The 21,429-nt window shown below is 50.4% G+C and overlaps 1 protein-coding gene across 3 annotated transcripts in view; it reads right to left on the bottom strand.

Annotated features, from left to right (window-relative positions):
* Zbtb7c (zinc finger and BTB domain containing 7C) overlaps window positions 1-21,429 on the bottom strand; it is a 326,604-nt gene that overhangs the window by 255,969 nt on the left and 49,206 nt on the right. For all 3 annotated transcript variants that reach the window (XM_074069857.1, XM_074069858.1, XM_020159586.2), the window contains one exon: window positions 1,439-1,634. The gene's annotated coding sequence lies outside the window, so the exon portion shown is untranslated. The remainder of the gene's footprint in view (window positions 1-1,438; window positions 1,635-21,429) is intronic.

Below are 21,429 nucleotides of genomic sequence, written 5' to 3'. Positions count from 1 at the left end.
GGTCAAATTGGTTAAGGAACTTCTACTCTGCCTCACCTGGACCAGGAGGCATGCTGCCCTGTCCTCCTCCTGAGGCCACAAGCACAGGGGAATCCTTGCCCATCTTCTGTAGGGCTGGACCTTTGCTGCCTTCATTACCCTGGCCTCTTACCTCCTCCCACTGAAAGGCCCCCCAGGGTCAGCCCTGCCCAGCCTAAGTTGTGCACCCCAGCTGCCCCACTGAGAGGTGAGGTGTTGGGGAAGAGCAGACCCAGCACCTCAAGGTCATACTTAGCCCAGACACCTGAGGAACTGTCTGTTCCCTAGCTAAGTCCTTCCAGCCCTGGGAACTCTGTCTCCTCCACTTCCTGTGTAGACAAGAGTCAAATCCTAGGCTGTGCCTGTGGCCAATCCACTTCCTAGATCTGGGCTCAGTTTTCTGGTTTCCTTCAACTTGTTCTTTCTGCCCGATTTAAAACACGGCCACCCAGGAGTCCTAATGCTCTGTCCCTCCCCAGCTCTTGGCTCTGACTTTGGGGACCCTGACTCTGACCCTCTTGGGCCTCCTGATCCCAGCCATTGGTCCTACCCCCTTGCTCTGGTCATTTTCCCAAAGCTCTATGAATTTTTGCTTCTGTCTCAGTATGCCATGTTCCCCATAGTGGAAGTTGCAAGAGCAGCACTTGGCATGGTACTGACCAGAAAGCCGGCAGGACCAGGCTCAGCATAGATCAGAGCTCACCTTCCAGGTCTCCAGTCCTAGTGGCCCCCTGTCCTTCTCATCTCTAGACCCTAGCGACCTGCTCCATGCTTCCTGTCTTGGCTAAGTTCCAGGATCAGCTGCTAAACCTAAGGTGTCTGCCAGACCCTGCACATCCCCTGCAGATGCATGACCTCCCCAGCCACCTTCCATCATCTGCCATATGCCCTGAAGGATCGGGGGGAGCCACAAGCCCTCTTTTTCTTTTCTAGTGAGAAACACTGAACCTTCACCAATCTGTCACTCAAGGTATCTAAACCAAACCTGAAGTGTACCCAAATAGCAAGTTCCCCATGCATCACAGACGCGTGAAAGAGTTCCCTTGCTCTCTGCTGCCTCTGTTTCCCCACTGGCATAAACTACTACCCCACATAGGAGCTAATGGGAATAATGACTTCCTGATTTGTTACTCTGAGTTCCTCAAATAAGATGCTCTACATTCATAAAGGTATCAGACCTTCCCACAAGGCATAGGAAGTGAACCCAGCTGATGCTAAATCTTCCGGTGCTTGGCTCCAGCAAGAACATGGGCAAAAACTAATAACCATAAAGCATCCATCGATCATCTGATCAGGCCTTCCTGTGCTGTGTCTGCATAGTTATCTTCCCGAGGTTGACGTTGTACGTCTACTGCAGGCTGATGTATTCTCCCTCCTGCCTTATCATTCAAGAAGGATAGACAAGCTTCAGGTTCGTTACCTGTCATTACACCGTGTACATGTCACCAGGGGCCAAAGCATCGATTCTTCTTGAGTCACCCCAGTGGTGCAGCTCCCCACTTGGAGATCCACTCCTTAGGCGCTGAGTGGGCTCCACGCCATCCCTTCCTTCTCTTCTGACGGTCCTCCTCCTCAGGGATGGGGGAAACTGAGCTCCCAGCAGCTTCAGAGGAAATCTGCAGGAAGAACAAGAGGACTGTCACACATCAGGGTCAAAGACACACATCCAGATGTAAAGTGTTCTGGAATCTTCTAGTCATCCTCTCATTGCTCTTTGTTATTAGATCCTGCAATGCCTGGTTGACTAGACCAGCTCTGTGTCATCCAGGGATTTCACTGGCAGGGTCCACAGGACACATGTCCTCCTCTCTCTCTGTCTCTCTCTCTGTCTCTCTGTCTCTCTCTCTGTGTGTGTGTGTGTGTGTGTGTGTGTGTGTGTGTGTGTTACCAGGGATTTAACTCAGGACCTTGGGCTTGCTAAGTAAGAGATCTACTACTGGAATCACACCCCATTCCTTTTTGCTTAGTTTGTTTTTTAGGTATAGTCTTACACTTTTTGCCCAGGCTAGCCTGTACTGTGATTCTCCTATGTCTGCATCATGAGTAGTTGGAATTACAGGAGCAACCACCAACCACCATGCCCAACTTGCTTTTTTCTTGGAGATGGGGTCTTGAGAACTATTTGCCCAGGTGGTCTTGAACCATGATCCTTCTGATCTCAGCCTCCCAAGTAGATAGGTTTACAGGTGTGAGACCTTGGTGTCTGGCACCAACTTGCTTTTTGGGGTAGGGTTTCCCTAACTTTTTGCCCAAGCTGGCCCTCAACCTCTATCCTCCTATCTTTGCCTCCTAAGTAGTTGGGATTACAAGCATATGCCAGTGCACCTAGCTCTTTGGTCCTGTTTTCTTACCTCTGCATATTTCATTCTGTCTGCCTGAAAGACCCACCTTCCCATCATGCATCCAAATGCTAGTCATCTTTAAGTGTTCAGGCCCACTAACAGAACCTCTGAATCATCCATCTGCCCCAGGGGAGAGGAAGGAAATGCATGCTCTCGCTCCACCAATGGAATGTGAAAGAATAAGCCCTGCGTGCCAAGGAATACTCCTCCACTCTGCTGGCCAGGCCCTGAAGCAAGGCTTCCATGAGCTGTGGTCTGGAGGCCTCCAGAAAGCTCACCCCACCTATGGCTGCTGCTAAACGACCTTCTGCAGACCTATGTCTCAAGGTGAGAGGCAAGAGCAGAGAAGCACTTGCCTCAGGGTGAGCGACAGGGACACTGGTTTCGCAGAGTTACTGCATGGTCACGATGACCGTGACCATGGCTCACTCTGCTGGGAGGAGCCAGAAGGCCTCCAGCACAAGCCACTCTGCCCAAGCTTGTCTCTGGACACTAGACCCCAGTGACCACAGCCCCATACCTCTCACCAGGCCTGGCTGGTGGCAGGAGCTCCACTCCAACCTTCAGCTCCTCTGGACCTCAATGGGCCCACTGCTGAGAAGATGCTGTGGCAAGTAGAGAGCAGCTGCCTGTCTATCCAGCACGGCAGACAAGAGGAAGCACGTAGACAGGGTAAGGTAGCAAAGGAAGGGATGGAGTCCCACCTGCCTGGGACTGTGAGCATGATGACGACAATGTATTCCATGCCACACTTATCATGACTAACACCCTTCCAGCTGCTTTCGCATCCATGGCAACCACTCAGTTTCATAGTGATTCTGTCAAGGGGTACCTCAAACAGAAGCACAGAGAGGTTGAGAAGCTAGCTAAAGGTCACACAGTAAGTTGGTGAAAGAGTCAAGATTGGTATTTCAGACTTCCAGTAACCATTCTTTCCAGCAAATTCCCTGATGCTAGGTCCATTTCATCTTCTGCCAAATGGCCCCAGGGGTGGGGATGAGTGGGAGTAGAAAGGGGAGGGAACAATGGCAGCTTGCCTGGCTTGGGGGAAGGGAGGATGAGGAGGAGAACAACCATGCCTTTGGTTTCTTCCCCATAGGAGGGTCTGGGAGCAGAAAGTGCAGAACAGAGTGAGAAACAGGGAAGCCAGGGCCTGGGAGGTGCGAGTTAATAGAAGCTGCGGGGGTGGGTGGGAATGAGGAAATCAGTTGTGATAAAGAACCACAGACCAGGGGAGGTGGCTGGGCTGATCTTGAACTTTCAGGCCACTTGGCCTCCACAGCTCTGCCTCCAAGGGCTCCTCTGCAAGGCAAGATGCAGCCAGAAGATTTGAACGGCAAGGCAGCCATTATTACTACTTTCCAAAGGCACACATGCATTTCACGTGCTCTTCTACGTAAGTACACATTCCTAGAAATACAAAGGAAAAGGGAAAAACACGAAACTCTACCCTTGTGAAGAAAGGGCTCAGCTGCTCCTGGGTGTGGGATTCTCAGTGTGATTCCAAAGCAGCTCAGCTTCTATCAGCACAGAGAACTCACACCTAGGACATCCCTGCCTGGCCACGGAAGCCAGGATCAACCTCCTTCTGCAACAAGCAGCACAGGCCACAGTTCAGCAAGCCCGGGGCAGGTGGAGATCCATATAGCCGTGCAGGAAAAGGACCCAGAACATCAACAGAAGCCAATGTCCACCTCCAGCTGAGTGAGGACCAGACCACAGGGAGGAGCAGAAAATCAACCCCTTGGTATTAGTGCTGAGTCCTTGTTCAACCTTGGAGTCTTAATAGTTGCCACTGTGGAGGGAGAAGACACTGAACCCTTAAGAAGCCTGTCACCATCCCAGGCCACTGGCTACACGGTCCCCTGGGGGCCAGCAGCAAACAGCTAGAGCACCCGTGTCTTTGTGGGGTGAGAGGGTACAGGGGCAGCACATCATAGCTCTCCTGCAACACGGGGCTGAAACATATTCACAGCAGATGGTGCTGTCGCCCTCACTCCAGGATTCTCATTCCTAATTATCTGTGCTGTCAGCCAAACAATTAACCCTCAAAGAAAAATTGCACTGTCCACTCCCAACCATATGAAAAGGCACATTTCCCAAGGACAAGTGACACTCAGGGAAGCTAGGCGTTGGGTTCCAGATCTCACCATTCTCTGACCTCTGCCATATGTCACTGGTTTGGAAGCAGCCACCCTCCTCTGAGTCTGTGGCATCCTTCCCACGAAAGTGTCCTGTAGTCTCTTTCACCTGGATTTTACATTCCTTTGGAGCAGAGACTGAGTCTCCATTTGTTCCTTCACTGGTTTGCTCACTTGTCTGTTTGTCCACCCCTCTATTCATTCAGTTTTGGCAGATTTACCATGTTGCTCCCAGGAAAGACAAAGAAAATACCTGCTCAATCTTCATGACCACTTCTGGGAGCCTTTGTCCCCTGAGATGTGGGAAGGATGGGGCAGGGTGGGTACCAGACTGGAGGCATAAGTCCTGTTGCTGCATTTGGATTTTCTCAGAAGACAGGGCTACAGAAGGCAGCCTTTGCTCCAGAGAGCTGTATTTGGAGCAAGCCACTTGGGTCTCCAGGGCAGACCTGCAGAGGGTAGGTGGAGCAGCGTGATGTATTGAGGACACAAAGCCTCCTAGCCCATCTCACACAGGTGGCTGCGTGGTCTCATTGGCTACCCTAGGGCTGATGGAGACAGGGTCCGCTCTTATAGATGCTCATTAAATATCTGAGACATGAGTGAATGTGTCAGAATTATCCCGCAACAAGGAACTGTTGGAAAGGAAAGCAGAGTTTTCACAGGATGAACGCTTGGTATTTATCACCTAGGAGTGTTGACAATGTAAAGCCCGTATCAGTGGGTCTAATTCGTCCATCACCACGTGCTGTCATGGAAAAGCAAGAGATGGTGGAGTGGTTCACTGTTCACTTTTAAAGCACCCAAGAACCTTCAGGGATGATGGTACCTTGGGCTACCTTTAGTAGATCATAGAGGTTGAGGGGCTGGCTGCCCCTAGAGGGGAGGGATGGAGCAGGCCCTGCTGCCGGTGGCCTTTCTTTTGTCCCATCGACTGAGAACTCAGAATGGGAAGGAAACAGAGGAGAGGGGAAGGGAGAGAAGGGAAGAAGACAGGCCCAACCAGGGGCACTGTCCACTGTGGGGCAGCAGGCCCCTTCCTCAGGCAGGATCAGTGCTCTGGACACCTGGGTATGGAGTGCAGAAAATGGGTAGGTAGTGGTGGGGCAGGGAGCTGGGACCTTCTCCACCACCATGTGTCCAGTCCGAGCCTCTCCCCTAGGCCTAGTGGTCCTCCAGCACCAGCCTCCACTGTATCCAGGAGCATGAGCTCCCCATCCAGCTCCCGGCCACAAAGGGGTTGTGTTATATTCACAGTGGGCCGGGGCCCACTCAGAATCTGCCCACTTGAAGGCAGCACACATGACTGCATCCCATGCCCAGAGCCTAAGTAGGGCGGACGCCAACGTCTGGCTGGAGACATTTCTAAATATGAGCTTGGCACACAGACTCAAGTTCCCAGGCCTTCTCCGTCCTGGAGACCCAGCCAGGATTCTTGAGGCTGCTTGAGGGAGAGGTCTGGGGGCAGCAGGAACAGGAGGCAGCCAGCTGCGGTCGCCAGCATGCCGGAAACACAGCCTGAACCCCTCACAGCCCTGTAGCCTTGTAAGGGGAAGAGAAAGGATTACCTGGCGCCCAGCATCTAATCAATTGCCCACAACCCTGGCAGCAGGGACAGGAAAGCCACTGCCTGCTCAGATGTGCATGGATTAAAAATATACAAATGGAATATTTTTTCTTCCTCTCTCTTCAACCCCCTGAAGCCTGGGATGCTTGTTAAAAATAGCCTTGCTGTGGCATGGATCCTACACAGCCCAACACTGGCAGGGGAAAGAAGGGGCCTTGGGAGAAAGCACTGTTAAGTGGTTGTCCCTGGGGAGTGGTCCGGGGAGGCTCGGGCGGAGAGGGGGTGCTTTGAAGAGTCTCCGGACACACTTCTCCACTGCTTGGATAGCAGCAAGCAGATATTATTTTTATACATTTGTTTTGAATAGAGTCAAGGATTGCACCCCCAGCCTAAGCTAAGGCTGATCTGATACTGACTTAGTATGCCAGCCACACAGTTTGAGCTGGCTGGGCAGGGCACTGAGGGTGCCCAGAAAACTCAGGCTACCAGGGACACACAGAGCCCAGTGGCACCCAAAGAGTAATGCATCCAGGTCAGCGTCTCAGATCTGGCTGTGCGACCTCAGCCAAAGTGCCCGAGCTCTCTGGGCTTGGTTGCTTATCTGGAAAATGAGGCAGCTGGATTAAATGCCACCCAGTTCCACCCAGACTTAATATTTCATAATTTTAAGGACAGAGTAAAGACATGTAAGATCTGTGCCTTGTTCCTTCCACCATAACAGACAAGGGAAACTTGTCTTTGGGTAGAGGCTTAAAATCAGGGGGCCAATGGGAAGGAAAGAAGCTCTGCTGAGAGACAGATACAATGCCACATCTTGCTGACAAGGTATGCAAGGTAGAAAGAGTATCGGTTTGATACTTGAAGTGTTCTAGGTTCAAATCTCAACTTGTAATGTTAGTAACTATGTGAACTAAGATAATTTTCTTATCACCAGTACAAACTGACCTCCCCATCCTGCTGGTTAGCCTGCACCCTGGGGCCATGTCTCAGGTTGGCTGAAAAATATAGATGGATTCGGGAATCAGATTTATTTCCCAGCTCCACTACCTTTTAGTTGTGTGACCCTGAGAGGGCATCTTGACTTCTCTGTGCCTCAGTTTCTTCATCTATAAAATGGGAGTGAGTGGGAGGGGTGTTTGAGCTGCACTCCTGCCCCTAATAGCCAGCTGGATCCCTGGATTTTAATCTTGCATCTTCTATGGATTACAGAATTTCCTTACACCCTTGACCTCTACAAAGCTCCTGGTCCACAGTTGCCCACAGATGCCCTGGCCCCTTCCCTCTTCACTCACTCTCCACTTCCCCTCTGGTCTCTACTCAACAGCTTGTGCACTTGGCAATGGCTATGACTTCTATCGTGGAGCCAGGGACTCTGTGCTTGAGATCAGTTTGTCAGTCTTCAGCGTGCTTGAGTCACCTGGGGATCGTGTCCAAATGCAAACACCGATGCTAACATGGCAGGTCCCAGGTGGGATCTGAGAGTCTGCATTTCTAACAAGCTCCCAGGGGTGCCCATGCTACTCCACTGGTCTGAGCCCACCCTTTGATTAGCATGGCTGGCATGGGGGGGGATGGGAGGGAGAAGGGGGCTGGGAACAGAGAACAGGCAGGCCAGTAATTCACATATGAGAAGGAGCAGATGTAGATAGAGGTGGTCCAGTGGAAACCAAGTGGATCCAAGAGAAGGAAAAGCAGGAGGATGCATAAAATGATACCACGTGACCCCCACCAATACAAACGATGCTTGTTGAAGATAATGCAAGAACTCAGAAAAATGCTTGTGACTATTAACTAAAGCAGCAGACTGCCATTATGTCTTCAATCCTGCTAAAGGCACACTTAGGAAAACCGGCAGTAGGGCTGTAACTCCAAAGGACCACGGAGACTGAGTTTGGCAAGGCAGCTACATCTGTTTTATTTGTCATCTTCTAGATTTTCCTGATAAAGTGTTACCATTTTTGTAATTTAAAATTTATCTTCTGTGTATTCTCAAATGCCCACTCCCCAGAATTGCCAGTTCTTCTTTGTTACTAAAGTACATTTTATGTATTTTGAGCACAAACCCTCATTGTCACAAAGGCTGGAAAATAGCACATTAAATCTTCTCAGTCAAGCCCCAAAGCACAGCAACTCGGATTGTGTTTTTCCTCTGAGCCAAGGGTCCAGCGCACTGGAGGGCTGGCGCCATCACCTCTCACTATAGCAACAGGAAGACCTTGGTAACCCCGAGTGCAGTTATTAAGAGTAAAAATAGGAAGTGAGTGGATAGCTGCTCGGTGAGAAGCTGCTGCAGGTTTCCCTGGACAAGCTGGATTTGGAGCCCTCTCAGCCTCTCTTGAAGGAAACAGAAAGCAGAAAACTCTGGGAGTGGGTTCCTGCAAGACTGTGAGGAGCGCTTGGCATTTTCTTCTTTGTTTTCTGTTCCAGGGCTATGCACTGCCTTTCAAAAACCAGTCCCAAATGCCTGTAAGTGAGCTCTTCTAGACTAGCAGTCACAGGCCATTCTGGAAGGACTACCCCTGGCTCCCGTAGGCTACTACACACGTTCTTGCCACTCCCCAGACAACCCTGTGCTCTGCTGCTCGGCTCACCAGCACCCCTGGCTCGCCCATCCCCTACCGACATCCCATCTGCACAGGTCTCTCTCTCTCTCCCTGGGCAGAGGTTTCAGGCTCCCCAGCATTCCATCCAGATCATGGCACTGGCTTAGGGAGGCTGGATGGGGTTCCAGTCCCCTGGCTGATCCTGCTGGGATACAGTGTCTGAACCCAGGTTTCTGCCCAGTCTCTGAATCCATTTTCCACTACAGTGAACGAAGGTCAAGGTCCAGCCCTGTCACCACCTGGCTATGAGACTTTGGACAAATCACTTCCTGTGTCTGAACCTCTGCCATGTCATCTGTGAAAAAGGATGATGGGTTTCTGGCTCTCTTGATCCTATTTGACTCTGCTCCATGATGCCAATAGAAATAACCGGTTTTACTCCTGGGGATATGCCCAAAAGACTGTGACACAGGTGACTCCAGAGGCACCTGCACACCCATGTTTATTGCGGCACTATTCACAATAGCCAAGTTATGGAAACAGCCAAGATGCCCCACCACTGACGAATGGATTAAGAAAATGTGGTATCTATACACAATGGAATTTTATGCAGCCATGAAGAAGAATGAAATGTTATCATTCGCTGGTAAATGGATGGAATTGGAGAACATCATTCTGAGTGAGGTTAGCCTGGCCCAAAAGACCAAAAATCGTATGTTCTCCCTCATATGTGGACATTAGATCAAGGGCAAACACAACAATGGGATTGGACTTTGAGCACATGATAAAAGCTTTAGCACACAAGGGAGGGGTGAGGATAGGTAAGACACCTAAAAAATTAGCTAGCATTTGTTGCCCTCAACGCAGAGAAACTAAAGCAGATACCTTAAAAGCAACTGAGGCCAATAGGAGAAGGGGACCAGGAACTAGAGAAAAGGTGAGATCAAGAAGAATTAACCTAGAAGGTAACACACACGCACAGGAAATTAATGTGAGTCAACTCCCTGTATAGCTATCCTTATCTCAACCAGCAAAAACCCTTGTTCCTTCCTATTATTGCTTATACTCTCTCTTCAACAAAATTAGAGATAAGGGCAAAATAGTTTCTGCCGGGTATCGAGAGGTAAGGGACAGAGAGAGGGGGGGTTGGGGGGTAAGGGAGGAGGTAGGGGAAAGGGTGAGAAATGACCCAAACATTGTATGCACATATGAATAAAAAAGGAATAAAATAAAAAAGAAATAACCAGTTTTCTAACTACAGATGTGACCGGATGATTTCCCTAGGCAAGTAAACATCGCCCTTCAAGCAACCAATGTGCTTCATTTTAACTCTCCTCATGAAGTATGGCCGTCAGTGTTTGCAAACCTCTCTCCTTTTTGTGGCAAAGGACACAAAATGTAAAATTTGCTTATGAATGTCTTTTCCCAGCCTTGTTCCACAAAGCAGTCGAGGGGCTGAGACACTGAGCATCATTTAGCCTTGTCTTCACAACCCTTGGTCATCACTATGGGGTCTGTGCTGTGCTGTCAGACACTGTCCCTGCCACCCCGGCTTTCTCTCCTCTCTGATCTGCCCCGTTCCCAAAGTCAGTGGTCACACCCTTGTTTAGGCATGGCTGCCTGAAGTTGTTGCCAACTTTGTCCTAATGCACAATCCTAGGCTGGCAGGAAAGGTGTGCTTGGGAGTGAGGGACCGGGCTGCACCTCTTTCTGCTGTTCAGATAGGTAAGGCACCTGTTTCTTGGCCTCTCCCCTGAACTGGTACATCCTTCAGCTCTGCTGGCTACTTTTCCCAGACTGGGTCTACAGACTGTCAGAGCAGATAATATGACCAGAAGACCAGACAGAAAGCTGGCTCACTTTAGAATTTCACCCTTACTCTATGCATCCTTGGTGTGGTCCCTTTCTGCAAACCAATGCCCAAATTTCCTTCTGCTGGCACCTGTCACTTTCTTGTCCCTGCCTCCCCAGGAAGCCATCAGAGGCCAAGATCAGAGGCAAGCTCTTACTCAGACCCAGGACCACCTACCCAGCAGAGCAATGTGTGGGCACCTACAGGTGGTAAAGCCTCAGTCCCCTGCCTCTGCTCCCCCCGTCCAGGGATGAGCCAGCTTCCACCAACAGGCCTTCCCTGGCAGCCTGAGTACCTGCCACACCTCCAGAGTCTCTTCCCTTTTCTGCCCCATCCAAACACCACATTTATGCATTTATCTACAATTCTATCACCATCCCATCCGGGGATGTCTGAACTTCCTGGTCTGTGACACAGTCAACAGGGAGCCGGAGGGTAGTGATCAGAAGAAAACTCCAGAGTTTGCCTACGTAAAGATGGCTGTTCGAAGCCACAGTAACATCTGTGGAAAGACCAGGTTCCAACCACATGACGGGGAAGGTTCTGGGGATGAAAAACAGTGAAGTCACCTTGAGACCAAGTGGGTGACCCTGTGGGAGATGCTGAGGTCAATAAGAAAGAAGGCAGGAATGGCACAGAGGAGGCTGGGGAGGCAGGCGGGAAGGTGTCTAGGAGACAAGGTGGAGAACAAGAGGGACTGAGGATTGAGGAACCTGGTGGTCACATTGGTGGGATGGTGGAGATGTTCATCCTGCTTGTCCAAGATTCCACCCAAAGAGCTGGCAGGAAGGGTCTGGTGGCCTCTGCAAGCCCACAGCCCTGCTGGGCCTGCACACGGTAGTGTGGCAGCACCAAAAGGAGCCAATACTGTAAAACAGTGTGAACCTTGCAGAAGAAAAACACTGTGCACAAGTCAGGCATTTCAGGAGATAAGTTAAAGAAGCCATCACAACAACACTACCCCCAAACTGGCACCTCATTCTACCTGCCACTGTCATATTCCCCCAAGGACAGAGTTATTCACTGGCAGGAGCTGAACACATCACAGGAGCTGGACTGAAAGTAAGCCAAGATTTAGAATCCAACCCCAGCTCTATACATCCCTGGGCATCCTAGGTCCCAGGCCAGCTTTTGCCAATGAGTAAACTGAGGCTTTGAAAAGGTAAGCAACCAAGGTCACACAGCTCAGCAATGACTCAACCCCTCATCTGCTGACTCCAGAACAGGCCTCCTTGCAGACAATGAACGGCCCCTTACTAGGGGGAGGAAGTGGCTGCTTGGTGTCTTTGCTCTAGATGATCTGCCATCTCCCAGAGGAGACCGCAGCTCCACACTGAGTAAAGGCTAAGATGGAGCTGGCAAGATTAGTCCCTCAGGTAGGGCTGGTTGCCAAGAGTTACAGCGTGGACACTTGTCACATGGCTGTGCCTACTGCCACCTCTGCTCAAACACACACAAGTGGAAGCCTTGGGGGATAGACCAGAGGCGAGGAAGCTGGAGTGGGGAGAGAGACAGGGAAGCAGGTAACGGTGGCCCAGTCAGGGGCCTCTAAATACAGCCCTAACATGGCACTGATGACCACCAGGCTGGCAGGATTCAGAAGCACCTATTGGCAATTCAGTAGCTTCTTCAAATCAGAGTCACAACACCTAGCCATGCACTCCAGGGAGGGAGCACTCTGGAGGAAACCCCTTTTCTCTCATCTGTTTTCCAGTGTCCGCTGGGCATGGACAAAGGAAATGGCAGAGAAGAGCCATGATAAATGTTCTCCTGACAACTAGAGGACAAAGCCTTGTCTCTTGCATTCCCTCCTCACGTCTGCCCAGCACCACCAGCCCAAATTCTAGGAGCTGCGTGTGTGCTCCATTTGGCAGGTTTCAGTGAATCTCTGTTGTAATGACAGGCAAGTGACAAACGAATAGGGGCCTGAATTTACCAGACCCTTATGTGAGGGAGTGGTGGTCTCAGGAGGGGAGGCAGGACACACAGATGCCAGGGCAGAAACCCTGAATCACCTGACTCCTGGGCGATGTGGAAATGATGGGGTCAGGCCAAGTGCAAGAGGAGGAAAGTGAAGCAGAGCCAAGCTCAAGGGGTGGGGATCCTGGCACTCTGGGGACTTTCACCTGCCAGACTGGTCCAGTCCAGTCCACCAGGTTCAAGATGGCAAAGTGCCTCAAAGTGCCATACCTAGCAGAGGCTATGTTGGGGGCACCCAGTGACCCCCATCATGCTGGAGTCCAATTTTAAAGGGAAGGAGAAAGAGACTGCCATAAAATCTCCCAGAATCTCTTTCATTTTGTGGCCCCTGAACTTAGCACACTGGGTGCTGTAAACATCCTGATGGGACAATCTGGTTCACAGCGTTTACAGCCTGTGCCACATAGCACTGCACAGACAGCTAGTACGACTCTGCACGTGCGTGAGTCCTCACTCTAACTAGACCCACGAGTGTCTTTCCAAAAACATCTTCTTTAGTTGTCATTTTGTAGAATATTAATCCTTATTGCTGTTTTAACAACTTAACACAAACTGAATGGCTTAAACACCATGAATGTGGCTTACAGTTCTGGAGGTCAGAAGTTTGACAGGGGTCTCCCTGGGGAAAAAGCAAGGTGAAGCTTGGACAGGCTGCCTGCACTTGTTGGCTCCTGGGCCATATTTGTGGGGTCCAATTATTTTCCCTGCCACATTGGAAACACATTCACATTGTTCAAAGTACAAATGGCACATAAGGCTAGAGAGCAAAAAGTTGTCCTCCTGCCCTTTCATCACCACCCACGACCCCTCCCTGTTAACATCCCCTGGTGTCTCTATCCCAAAGTCCTTATGCCTAAAAACCAGCAGTGTGTATTGGTTTTGTCATTTTTTACACAAATGGTATCATACCACAATAGTGGCATTTTTCACACCACCTTTGAGATTGGGATGCATATGTAGACGCACCCTTGTTCTTTTTTATGGCTGCAGACCAGCCTACTGTGCGGCCGCACCATAACTGATTAATTCAGTCTTCTGTTTCTGGGCATTTAGGTTGTTTCTACTCATTTGCTCTGACAGACAACACTCCAATGAACAGCCTTGTACTTTATGCCATTTCAGGTATATACACGGATGTTCGCAGGACAAGTTAATAGAACTAGAACTTCTGGGTCAGAAGATAAGTGCATTAAAATTTACCAGCTCCTGTGGAATTCCCCTCCACAGAGTGAACCACCTCATTCATACTGTCCCCACCCCAGCCACATGTGGGTGAGAGGTCAGCAACTTCTGACAGAAACACCTGGCTCCCATGCCTTCCATACCCTCACTGTGCTTATTCCACCACGAGCCCAGGAAAACCGGTAGATCCCCTGGACTCTTGTCAGTGACGGGGGCAGGAACTTGGAGAGGAGGATGAAGCCAGCAGCCAGCAAAGGCGGTCCTGATTCGAAGACTTTGCAAGAGTGATGGCTTTGGGTATTTGTCCAGTTCAGCTGCCTGCACTGGTCCCAGTGAGGGGGAGGGGGAGGCATGCCACCATCATCTAGGAGGAGGGCCTTCACCACTGTGGTGGACAAGAGGAGGTCACAAGTGTACTTGGGTTTCCAAAGTCCAAGCTGCAACCGTGTTTTTGGTTCTGGTGTGGGGACTTGGGTTTGAACTCAGGGCTTTGCACTTGCAAAGCTGGTACTCTACTGCTTGAGCCACACATCCAGTTCACTTTGCTCTGGTTATTTTGGAGATGGGTGGGTGGGGGGGGTCTTATGAACTATTTGCCTAGGCTAGCTTTGAACCTTGATCTTCCCAATCTCAGCCTCCCTACAGCTAGGATTACAGGCATGAGCCACTGACACCTGGTTTGCACTCATGTTTTAAAGATACCATTGCCTGCTCTTTGACCATTCCTGGTGGAGATGTTGCTTCCAACTGAATGAGTCAAACTCAATATACTAAGGTGGATCATTGCCACCTCCAGGGTACATTAAATCACCTGTGGTTGCAGTGATCAAGATTTCCCAAAAACAGCTCTCTGGGGAGCCCTCACCAGCCCAGCCAGGCCCCACTCTGGCAGGCAGGCAAGCTCATACAGGCTCCTAAATGCTGGGAGCTTTCTCTCTGGCAGAGAAGCAGGCTGGAGGAGAGGCAGAGGTTCAGTCCCAGTCAGGGAGCCTAAGGGCCAGAAGGGCAGAAGCTAGAGGGACCCTGTCCCACCCTGCCCCTTCCTCACTCCTCTTGACCTTTACTGGGCCCTCTATGTTCAGTGCAAGGATCTCTCACACAGGGCCTTCCCTGATTCCACAAGGTCAGGACTCAGCAAGTACCTAGAGCACTTGTGCTTTACCCCATCCTAGCACCTTTTACCCTGGAATGTAACCTGACTTGGCCTCCACTGGCCTGTGAGCACCCAAGGCCCCACCCAGTCCAGCACCGATGGGCACTGAGTGCTCATGAATTGTTTGAAGAGTGACTGCAACTGTGTCCCAGCAGCACTCAAAACATTGACCTCCCTAACCGTGCCACATACCATGTGTGGGATGCCCTGGGGGCAGCCACAGAGCTCCAACAGGGCCTCTTGTCTTAAACTGTTGCCCTGGTCCTGAGGCCAGCTTTTAGAACCACTCTTGCTAGGGAAAGCACCTTCTCCAAAAAGTCCCTGTCCCTGTGAGAAGGCTTGCTGTCACACAGTGTTTCTTACACAAGAGCAGGAAAGGGAGACCCAGGCGCAGTGCTGACCAGCAAGAGCAGGTTGGGGACAGTAGTCCCCAGAAGAGGAAAGGGGGTGTCAAGATCCAAACATTACAAATGCACACAAACTGGAGAGGACCCAGCATGACCTGGGTTAAGGACAGAAGAGTTGTGCAAGCAGAGAAGCAAATGAGAGCAAGACAGAGGTACGAGAAGGCACAGGTGGGTAACTCCTTGGTGGGAGGGCTGGAGCCCGGGTCACCTGCCCCACACTCTCTAGCCTTGGGCAAGGCATTGACTCTGACTGTATGTACAAGAGCGCCATGGTATCTTGCACCACGCTGTACTTTAAATTAGAGAGAGGATGAGCAAAGACCTCCAGAAGCTTCCATAAGAATACTCTGCTTTTGCACCGTGCTAGCAGCCTGCATACAGCTTTCCTATCTGGGACCCCCAGACCCTCAATGCAACCCTGGAGACAGCTACACCCAATTCACAGATGTGAAAACTGAGGTGCAGATCATTGTAGCCCCAAATCACACAGCTAACAAGGGGCTCAGCTGACAACTGTGTCCAGATCTTCTAACCCCAGAGTTTGCTTAACCACTGAGACACACTTCCAATACCTAAAATCACAGCCTCTGGCTATGCAGAAAACCTTCCTTCTTCTCCAGTCTTTCCCAAGTTTGTTAACTCCATCACCTTCTCCATCCTTGGGTTTTCTGATCGGCAAAAGAACTTCCCTGTCTCTTTGTTATCAACAGTGCTAAGAGTGGGTGGGAGGATCCTCTGTCTGGAGACAAGAAAGAGCTACAGCTTGGGCTCAGCCTCTGACCCACTGTGGGCTGGGAGAGTCCCTGACCCCAAGATCCTCCAATTCTGCCTAGAACTCATGTTAAAAAATCACTTAATGACCCAAAAATGCACATGGGGCCTTTCTCCTGGAGTCTTTGTGACTACAAGGATAGAAGGTCAGGGCTGGTCTACACTGGGTTACCTGCTAGGTTCCAGGCATTGTACACATGTACTGCAGGATAACTCCAGTCCCTAATGGTAAGACAAGCAGAATGGCTGCATGCTCACAGACTGGCCAAGGCGCAGCCAAGGTAGAGACCCAGGAAGATGGGCCCATCTTTGCATTTCCCATCACGGTGTGGGTGGGAAAGAGGGAGAAATGGGCACAGTATCCCACTAAAGGCTTTGGCTCCACTCCACCTCCTAGCCCTGCCATACTTTCCTTCCTTCAGTGAACAATATGGAATAAAAACATTCAATTGGTAGCAGGAAGTAGCCTCTAGTGTCTCAGTTACTATCATTCTACAAAAGCCCCATCTGAGAGGGGGAAGGCCTGGGTGCACACCTGTATGATCCACACCTGCGTGGAAACCACACGTTCCAAGCTGATGTTCCAATCTCAACCTGAACACAGCAATGAACTTGCTCATAAGTTTCCTGTTGGAGGCTGGCTGTGCACCGTGGTATTCACACATGGTTCTCATGGACCCCCGGCATGGAAATGTTTGACTTGGACACAGAAAGATGTGAAGGTCATTGATCACTGGCAAAAGGACACATCCCCCATCTCTTTTTTTTTTTTATTCATATGTGCGTACAAGGCTTGGGTCATTTCTCCCCCTGCCCCCACCCCCTCCCTTACCACCCACTCCGCCCCCTCCCTCTCCCCTCTACCCCCTCAATACCCAGCAGAAACTATTTTGCCTTTATTTCTAATTTTCTTGTAGAGAGAGTATAAGCCATAATAGGAAGGAACAAGGGTTTTTGCTGGTTGAGATAAGGATAGCTATACAGGGCATTGACTCACATTGATTTCCTGTGCGTGTGTTACCTTCTAGGTTAATTCTTCTTGATCTCACCTTTTCTCTAGTTCTTGGTCCCCTTTTCCTATTGGCCTCAGTTGCTTTAAGGTATCTGCTTTAGTTTCTCTGCGTTAAGGGCAACAAATGCTAACTAATTTTTTAGGTGTCTTACCTATCCTCATATCTCCCTTGTGTGCTCTCGCTTTTATCATGTGCTCAAAGTCCAATCCCCTTGTTGTGTTTGCCCTTGATCTAATGTCCACATATGAGGGAGAACATACGATTTTTGGTCTTTTGGGCCAGGCTAACCTCACTCAGAATGATGTTCTCCAATTCCATCCATTTACCAGCGAATGATAACATTTCGTTCTTCTTCATGGCTGCATAAAATTCCATTGTGTATAGATACCACATTTTCTTAATCCATTCGTCAGTAGTGGGGCATCTTGGCTGTTTCCATAACTTGGCTATTGTGAATAGTGCCGCAATAAACATGGGTGTGCAGGTGCCTCTGGAGTAACCTGTGTCACAGTCTTTTGGGTATATCCCCAAGCCCCATCTCTTTTTTAGACTGTCATCACCAAATACGATTAGAAAGAGTTTCTCTCCTCTCGTGCTTTTAGGACACTCTATCTAGTGTACTCTGGAACAGAACCTGAGAGGTGCTTCCCACCTGCAATCTGTCAGCAGTCTCAGCCTCTCCCACCGCATCTGTGGAGAAGGGGCTTGCAGCTGGCCAGCGTAGGGTCTGAGGCACAGCGGTTCACCCCCAATGTCTGCAGAAAGGTTGTGGTCTCATCAGCTATGCCTGTGATGCCCTTCTGTGCCACTTGGCATCCAGGCCACCACTCTAACATTCCTGATGCCAAGCCTCAGAGGAGGGCTCTCCCCCAACCCACCTACCCCACAACCCTTCCTGCTGCTCTCTGGCCCCAGACTGCTGTCCACTTCTGCCACACCCAGCTCTTCCTCCTCTCTGCCTCCAACTTCATCAGCATTTACCTGTCCTATGTCCCCTGCCCACTGGCCCCTGGAGAACACTGCCCCGTAAATCCCCTCCAAGATGACATGGCATAGTGCATAAAGTTAGTTACTTTCCTTCCTATGCATTTCTGGTTTATAAAATGAACCTCTTAGAAAGGAGGCAAAGAAAATCATCTCTAATTGTGAAATTTTAAGAACTTGGGGGAGAAATGGAGTGAGGCTGAGGCAAGGGTGTGCGGGGACAGAGAAAACTTGAGATGCGGCCTTGAAATCATGTCACACGGACCAGCCATGAGCTACTACTGAAAATCTGTTTTTCAAAATGCAAAAGAGTCCATTTCCAGATGTGCACTTTGGGATGCCAAGCTACTGTTGATTTGTTCCCAGTTGACTGCAGAAGAGTCTGAACTCCTCACCCGAGCATTTCAGGTCTTCCACCAACCTACTCCTATAAAGCCGTACTCCTTCCTACCCCTCACTGCCCCGAACTCCATTAAGTCCCAGCTTCTGCACTCCCTAGCAGGCCTGCTCTGGACTTCCCACCCCCTGGTGCAGGCCAGTAACCTCTCGTCCTCGCCCAGCAGCACCACACTGCACAACATCAGGGAGTGCCATGCCCATGCTGGGCTGTGTGTATAGCGTATGGCCCTAGAGCACACGTGCTGCCCACTCTCCATGGCCTGCTTCTGGACGCCTCCCTCTACCCCTCGAGTTCTGTCCTCTACTTCCTTGGTGCTTAGCCTCTGTGGCTCTCCTATTCTCTTGATGGAGGTGGGTGGGGGTAGGTTCCCAGACTTCCAGTGGCCTGGATAGGGACTGAGTCCTAAGTCCCTGAAAAGCCCCCACAGGTTAGAGGGTTGAGAAGTTAGCCAAGGCCTTCAATGTGTGGCCCAGGCACCAGCAGCAGCAGTAGCCCTCAATTCCTGGACTCAGACCTCTTGGGCCATTCTGCTGGTGGCGGGGCCCAGCACTCTATTTCAGAAAACCACCGAGCAACTCGGATGCTTGTGAAGTTTGAGTTAAGGGTCCTTAAGGTTCCTTTGCTGACTTTGCTGAGTGGATAAACAGTTTTCCAACTAGGAAAGGAGCTGGCACCATCACAGTTGCCTGGTCTGTTGGACTCTTGGGTGCCCCAGATCCCACACTGGTTCTTGGGAAACTCAAAATGAGCTAGCACAGAAAGCCTTCATGCCAACCTGATGCCAGCACAGCAGGTAAGCAGCACAGAGCAGCCAGGCCACCTTGGCACTCCTCCAAAGAGCGCCTCTGGTCCACAGTCCCTCCCTGGTCCTGCTAACTGAGTGGTTAAATTATTCAGCAACCAATTAGAGTTTAACAACGTCCCTGTCTCCCAATCAAGTGCTCTGCCTGGCTGCTGCCAGCCTCTATAAATGCTTTCCCAACACAATGCAGGGCACTGTCTTGGAGTTTAGCATCAGGAAGGCCTTCTGCCATACCCCACACATTCTGTCACAGCTTCTGGGGCTAAAACAGCTGTACCCCATCTCTTGGGGCAGAGGGGGTGGTAAAGCTGTCAGACAAGATGGGAATGAGCGGGTAGACCCCAGTGTCACCCCAGCCTAACAGAAGCAAATTTGCTGGGAGTATCCTGGGAATTGAATGTTGACCAAATATCCCTGGCCCTTCACAACACTGAGCAATTCAAGACACAATCAACAGCCCACCCACCGTATCCAACAGACAGGAAACTGCAGCCCACATGGTGACGTGGCAGTCCCTGAACACCCCAGGCCACAGAGCAATCTCTCCACCCTCTTGGCCCCTACAACACTCATAGCCTAGGTCCTGACCTCGTTCTTAATACACGTGATTCTACACGTTTCTCATACTGTCCGTCCCAGCCCTGCTCCTTCCTGCTGAAAGGGAAGGGTCTACCGACAGGGCCAGGCCTCAGTAATGATCCCCATCCTATATCCCCATGCTCCGTGCTGGGCACAGGGGACCCGTTGGGACCATCGGAGGGATGAACAGCCCCAGGAAGCCTGCACACTCACCCGTACATGCACTGAGATGAGTCTACCAGATCACCACACTGTCACTTTGAAACACACTGGCAAGCTTGTCCCAGAGGGCTGAGAGAACTTCGATTCTGATGGGAAACAGACAGTCCTCTTGAGAGCAGGTGGCAAAGAGGAGGCTGGGCCCTGGGACAGAGGCTGGGCTGGAGGTGGCAAGTGTCACAAAGACAGGCCTCATTTTCTTGTTGAGTGTGCTCAGAGCTAACCCAGGAGAAACAGGACTGGGAAGTGGGGCACGGGGTCTCGCTTCCCCACCTCTGTTTCACCAAAGCCCTTAAGCTGACAGGCAGAAAAAGTGTCAATGAAATAGAGAGAAAAGAACACCTAGTAGCTCAGGCCTTTGCTCTTACAAAGTAGGCGCTGTACTGCTTGAGCCACACCTCCAGTCCATTTTGCTCTGGTTATTTTAGAATTTGAGTTTCATGAACTATTTGCCCAGGTTGGTCTCGAACCTCCCAATCTCAGCCTCCTGAGTAACTAGGATTACAGGCATGAGTCATCGGCACCCGGCTGTGAATGTTATTATAACACATGTGATCACAGTTTACAATAGATAACAATAGTCTAAAACATGTAACAGAACATGACACAGGTTAACAGGAAGTTAAAGGTTTGTCATCACACATGACAGGTACCAGATGCCACTTTCAGTGGGAGACAGACAGGAAGAATAGGTAGAATGTACAAAGGAAAATTTTGAGAATGAGTTTAATGACTGTTGGACCTTCCAAAAGATCCAGAATACAAAAGGAGACCAAAGAAGACCTCCTCCCTGCCCTGGAAACCTGGCCCCTTGAAAACCCAACAAAAGCTGGTGGTATCAGCTTTGACTTTAACAGGCCATCCTTTCCCTTTTATCCAAATACAGAAAGGTGGGAGTGAACTTGGAAAGGAAGCCATGGTACCACAACATATAAGCAAGAACCCATGAATGCTGCCGGCAGGGATGGGTAGGGGAGCAGCACAGGGGGAAAGATGAGGAGGGAGAGGCTGAGACCAGAGACCACTGCCCTTCCAGGAGTACTCATCATGGGCAGGGGAAAAGAATGCACAAAAGCATTTTCCTAGGAAAAGAATCCATAAAAGTACTCAGAAGCTAGGTGCTCATGCCTGTAATCCTAGCTACTTGGGAGACTGAGATGGGGAGAACCATGGTTGCCAGTCCAAGCAAACAGTTCACGAGACCCCCATCTCTACCAATAGCTGGGCACAGTGGCCTGAGCCTGTCATCCTATGCTACATAGGAAGCTGAGATGGAGGAGATCATGATTCCAGGTCAGTGAGACTGCATCTCAATGGAAAAAAAGCTGGGCGTGGTGGCATCTACCTGTCATCCCAGGAACAGCAGGGAGCTTAGAATTGAAGGGTCATGGTCCAGGCCTGCCTGAGCAAAAAGCAAGATCCTATCTCTAAAACAGCCAGAGTAAAAGGACTGGAGGCATGGCTCAAGTGGTAAAG

Source organism: Castor canadensis, chromosome 4 (assembly GCF_047511655.1).
Source record: "Castor canadensis chromosome 4, mCasCan1.hap1v2, whole genome shotgun sequence".
Classification (NCBI taxonomy): Eukaryota; Metazoa; Chordata; class Mammalia; order Rodentia; family Castoridae; genus Castor; species Castor canadensis.
The sequence above is the reverse complement of the archived record's forward strand: the minus strand, read 5'-3'. Positions and strand labels throughout refer to the sequence as shown.